Here is a 6,000-nt window from a genome sequence, read left to right as displayed (position 1 = left end):
CATAATAATAATAACAATCTTCTTCAGACGGCATATTTCCGGGCTGCCTCGATCAATGGCAATGATTCTGCTACCATTCTACAGAGTTTTACTTCCTGCAACATCCTTTGGTATTATAATTCTCGTAGCTTGAAAGGATTCCTCGAAAAGTACGGAAAACAACATTCCCATGGAAAAGATTTGGGACCGGGGTAGGCGTGGCTATGACTGTCAATCAGCTTGATGGGGGCGGAGCCACCAAAGGTTGTTCACGACACTTTAAAAAAAACGAGGTTTACTGGGGGGAAGAGGGTTGCCCCCCTTCCTCCCTCCCCCCCCCCCCCAAAAAATATGTATTTGCTCTCTCCTCCGAAACTACACGCGCAATTCCGATGAAACTTGACCACAACCTTCGTCACCTGTGATGTACCAAAGTTTGTTGACGGCATTAAAAAAAATGGGGTCTAATGGGGTTTACGGGGGGGTTGCCCCACGAAATAGGTATTTTTGTTTGTTTGTTTGTTTGAAGTCTTGTGATCATGTTAGTATGATTCGACATGCTGCCCAGGCTTGTAGCCTCCATTGAAATTGGATTAAAATACCGTGATAATGTTTAAAATACCTTTAGTCAGTGTAGTATACTGATTTGTTCTACCAGGTGAGCGCCCAGGGGTATTGCCCCTATTTTTCTTCTTTTCCTTATATTTCCTCAAAAAACACAATCGTACAACCCTCCCCCCCCCCCCCCCCTAAATGCACAATGGTAGGGTCCATATAGAAGCCTGGCTCTTCCTCTTCGTACCTACAGTCCTCTCTGTAGCCGCTGCTAACACAATCGATTCATTTGGGGGAATTTGTCACAAGAGCGTCGAGTAAACCTGAAGATGACGACCTGGACAGCATTTGCTGGAGTTTCCACGATCGCATTGTTTCCATGGAGACCGCCATGTTGCCGTTCCGCTGGAGTGATTGCTTGAGCGCTTTGAATCAAGCAAGCCGCTTGCTAACGGAACGCGTGCACCCCTAATCGTGTCGCCTCTGATTTATAGCGTCTGACTATACCTATGAGAGCAACATTTGTCAGGTTTCGATACCACATCTTTAATCTTTCCAGATGGAATTAAAAAATTCCTTCTTCGGTACTTTCGGTAGTTTTACGTTCGAACCAAAATGCTATCATTCCAAGGTCGCCAGCGCGACGTCATTACGACTCCTCATTATGGTCCATGTGACGTCATTACGCATCACTTTTGTTTCCATGGATACGAGGCACGCTGCTGCTGCCAGCGCTCCGCTTTCTCCACGCGGCGAACGATCGCGGTAATTATTATAGAAACTTTCCCAAAGCGATAGAGAAGGATTTCCTTGTTGGAAAAGTTGAAAGAGAACGGGTGAGTTCGGTGATCACGTTTCCAAAACCCTCGTGTCTGCTGCTCACGACCATTACTTGTACACACAACTTGGTAGCTTGTCATGCGATATCGTGTGTGTGTGTGTGTGTGTGTGTGTGTGTGTTTGTATGTATGTGTGTGTGTGCGTGTTTGTGTGTGTGTGTGTGTGTATATGCATGTATGTATGTGTGTGTGTGTGTGTGTGTGTGTATATGCATGTATGTATGTGTGTGTGTACGTGTGTGTGTGTGTGTGTGTGTGTGTGTGTGTGTGTGTGTGTGTGTGTGTGTGTGTGTGTCGTCGTCATCTCCAAATGTTTGTTTCAGCAGGTGGAACGGAGCCCTCCCAGGTCTCGATGTATGTCATGTGTGTGGTGTGTGGTGTGTGTGTGTGCGTGTAAGTGCGTACGTGTGTGTGTGTTTGTGAGTGTGTGTGTGTGTATATGCATGTATGTATGTGTGTGTGTGTGTGTGTATATGCATGTATGTATGTATGTGTGTGTGTGTGTGTGTGTGTGTGTGTACGTGTGTGTGTGTACGTGTGTGTGTACGTGTGTGTGTACGTGTGTGTGTGTGTGTGTGTGTGTGTGTGTGTGTGTGTGTATATGCATGTATGTATGTATGTGTGTGTGTGTGTGTGTGTACGTGTGTGTGTACGTGTGTGTGTCGTCGTCATCTCCAAATGTTTGTTTCAGCAGGTGGAACGGAGCCCTCCCAGGTCTCGATGTATGTCATGTGTGTGGTGTGTGGTGTGTGTGTGTGCGTGTAAGTGCGTACGTGTGTGTGTGTTTGTGAGTGTGTATATATATATATGTGTGTGTGTGTGTGTGTGTGTGTGTGTGTGTGTGTGTATGTGTGTTTATATGTATGTATGTATGTATGTACGTGTGTGTATGTGTATGTATCAATGTACGTATGTGTACTTTTGTGTGTGTACGTATGTATGTATGTTTGAATGTATGTATGTATGTGTGTATGTGTATGTATCTATGTATATGTGTGTACGTGTGCGTGTGTGTGTGTACGCTACGCATGTGTGTATGTATGTGTGTTTGAATGTATGTATGTGTATGTATGTGTGTGTGTGTGTGTGTGTGTGTGTGTGTGTGTGTGTGTGTGTGTGCAGCATCCCACAGGTGGAAGATTTTGAGTGCTTTTGCTTGCAGTGTTCCATATATACCCAAATGCCAACTCTCACAGAGGATGTCAGACATTGGGCTGTTGGTGGGTTCTTGGAGACCAACTCGCCCTCTTCAACTGATTGATGCACAATGTCGTCCTCCTGGTCCCAAATTCGTCCTTCCTCCCTGCACCGGTGTGTAACATATTTAGTGACAACGTGGAAAACATTTCAGTGTTTGTAGAAAATAATTGTTTTGTTGAATTGCATTATGTTGTCCCTCCAATATAGTCTTCTTCTTCATGTTTCCATAAAGTGCAATGAATCTCTAAGAAGCTGTAAGCATAAGGTGTTCAAGATGAAATTAATTCTCAGTGTTCTTCTTTTTTGGGGTTTTCACGCCCAAGGCACTGATGATGTCTCACATTAATGACACCAGCGTGACTCGGCGCGTTCCACGCACCTCACCACACGTCGTTTCAGGAGAATAGGCATATTTGACCATTTCGGTGTCTTTAGGGTATTCATGGTCTATTGGGTATTCATGGGGTTTGGGTCTTCAGGGCCATTTGGGTCTTCAGGGTCTTTTGGATCCTCTGGGCCTTTAAGGGTATTTTGGGTCTTTGGGGCCTTCAGGGTCTTTTGGGTCTTGAGGGTATTTTGGTTCTTCGAGGTATTTAAGGGGAAGACCGAGAAAGACTTGGCGAAAGATGGTGGAAGAAGAAATGCGGGCAAGGGGGTTAACAAGGAGAGATGCAGAAAATAGGGCAAAATGGAAAGGATTGTCATGGGGACCGCAAGGCTAACCCCCGCTCCAGCAGGGAAAATGGCCTTTAAAATGCATGTTGTTGTTGTGTTGTGAGGTATTTAAGGGACTTTTGGGTCTAAAGGGTCTTTAAGGGTATTTGGGGTCTTCAGAGTGTTTTGGGTATTCAGGGTGTTTTGGGTCTTTGGGGTCTTTTGGGTCTTCGGGGCCATTTGGATCATCAGGGCCTTTAAGGATATTTTGTGTCTTCAGGGTCTTGGTGGTGGTCTTGAGGGTCTTGGGGGACTTAAAGGGTCGTCAAAGGTCTAATGGGTCTCAGCAGTCTAAACGTAATTAATTTTTTTATTTTTTATTTTTTGTTTGCAAGATCGAGGCTCGTGAAAGAGCAAACATTAATCACACAAAAAGTCAAACCGACACAGAAAACACAAAAAAAACAAGGGGAGCGGCAGACAAGATGGGGAGAGAGGGGGAAGGACACAAACACAACATTTGAGAGCAAGGACATCGGGAGAAATGTGGGAGGGGGAGGGCTTGGGGGGAGGTGGGAGAGGTATAAAACATATGAACACTGCAAGGGCTCTGGGGTGAATTAGCGAGGGTAGAAAAGATCAAGGTTTTGGATGGGGGAAGATAAGAGATGGTGATGAACAGCTGTTTTAAAGACCTGGAGGGAGGAGTGGGATTGAAGGGAGTGGGGGAGTTTGTTCCAGAGGCGGGAGAAAAGAGGAATGAAAGAGTGAAGGTGAGCAGAGAGCCGAGATTTTGGCAATTTAACCATAACAGGGTTGCACGCAGATCTTGTGCGACCTGAAGGAATATTGGGGGGACAGAGCACAGAGAGAGCTGGGGAAGCCAGGCCGGAGAGGAGTCGGTAGAAGACAGAAAGACCACCAACCTGCCTGCGGTGAGTGAGTGAAAGGCCCTCGGAGTTAGCTTCATCGCGGGAGATTCCAATGATTCTGAAAGCTTTGGCCTCAACAGCGTGAAGCCGAGCTAGATGTGAGGCAGGAGCACCAGCCCAGAGGGGAGAACAGTATCCATTGAGCTGCGGAGAAAGTATGTGGTGAGGAGCTCAGGTGTGCCAAGGTCTTGGGTGTTAATTTTATTTTAAAGAAGAAGAAGCCGTTTTGGTCGCAAATAAACAAACAAACATAACAATATACGTTTGCTCTATTTTAATAAGATGTGCCACTGTTTATCACCCCGCCACCCTCGCAACAGGAGACGGGGTTTTGCAATCACGTGTGTGTGTGTGTGTGTGTGTGTGTGTGTGTGTGTGTGTGTGTGTGTGTGTGTGTGTGTGTGTGTGTGTGTGTGTGTGTGTGTGTGTGTGTGTGTGTGTGTGTTGTGTGTTTTCCTGAATCCCTTTACCAGGAATCTCAATACTCGGATCAAGTGTGCAGGAGGTTTATTGAACCATAATACTAATCATGCATGAGGAGGTATTCAGCGCATCAGCTGGTAGCGCCGTTTCAAAGAAATAACACTGCAAAGCCAGCCACGAACAACTCGGGGCATTTCAACTTACATCCGTCTTTATATAGTTTCCTCAAAGACCACGGGAATTTAAACATGTCCTTCGTTACACAGACTGTCCCTGGGAGCAAGATCTGGGAGCTCATGGGGCAGGAATGTCGCTACAAGGTCAATTAAAGATGTTTATCGACAGCTTCTCAAATCGAGACAGTCAGACCTCAGCTTTGGGGGAGAAATGGGTCCTATTGCCCCCATTAGCCTGGGATTAGCCTGAAATCCCTTACGTGTGTGTGCGTGTGTGTCTGTCTGTCTGTCTGTCTGTCTGTCCGGGCTGTAACATTTTTTTTTTTAACCATTTGAGATTTTGTCATCAAATTTTCAACAAGGATTTATTATAAGAATATGCAGAAGACAAATTAATAATTTGGTCAAAAGGTCAAAGGTCAATGTCATGTCAATTTCCATTCAATTGACCTGAAATTTTAAGAACTTGCATATTGGGTCACTGAATTGGTTCAGCAATCAAAAGCGAGAAGCTGATTGTTTTGAGGTGAAAAGGTCAAAGGTCAAAGTGACAAAATCATCAATTTCCATCTGATTGACTTGAAATGTGGGTAACCTTGGCATATTGGACCTCTGAAGCGTGTTGCTTTTGACGTCATAAGGTCAAGGTCACCTAAAATCGTATTTTTTTTTTTAGCTGTTTCCGTCATGTTTAGCGTACGGAAGAATAAGAAGTCCAAATATAAAGCGGACGCGGACGGGCTTTGCATTTCCAGATGCTTTCTTGTTTACATTTTATTTAGTTGGCAAGGGAAATTTTTGAGAAATTAATTTTGTTCTATTTCGAAATATTGAGAATATAAAAAATTGTGCTGTATACAAAATCTTGCTTCATGGAAGAGCATGGTGACAGGATAAGAAGACCATTAGCACTTCAGTGGGACCGCGGCGCCACAGTTGGACACATCACAACACGCAGGGGAATAAATGAACAGGAATGGAGAGGAGAGAGGAGGGAAGGAAACACAGTAAACTGAATGTAAGGGTGATGTTTAGGTGAGGATAATGAAGGCACAAAAGTTTGCAAGAACAGACGGGTGATGACATAAGATGGTGGTGCAATGCATACGTGAAGCTCTTGACTGAATTGTCCGATTGAACCGTCTCCAGAAGGCATTTCGACAAATGGGAGAAAAGCGGAACAAAATGACAAGACGGGCCACCTACAACGGGCCACTTTAGAACTGCGGGCAGTTATGACCG

The sequence above is a fragment of the Myxine glutinosa genome, chromosome 8 (assembly GCF_964187855.1).
Source record: "Myxine glutinosa chromosome 8, kmMyxGlut1.1, whole genome shotgun sequence".
NCBI lineage: Eukaryota > Metazoa > Chordata > Myxini > Myxiniformes > Myxinidae > Myxine > Myxine glutinosa.
This window is presented reverse-complemented; position numbering follows the sequence as displayed.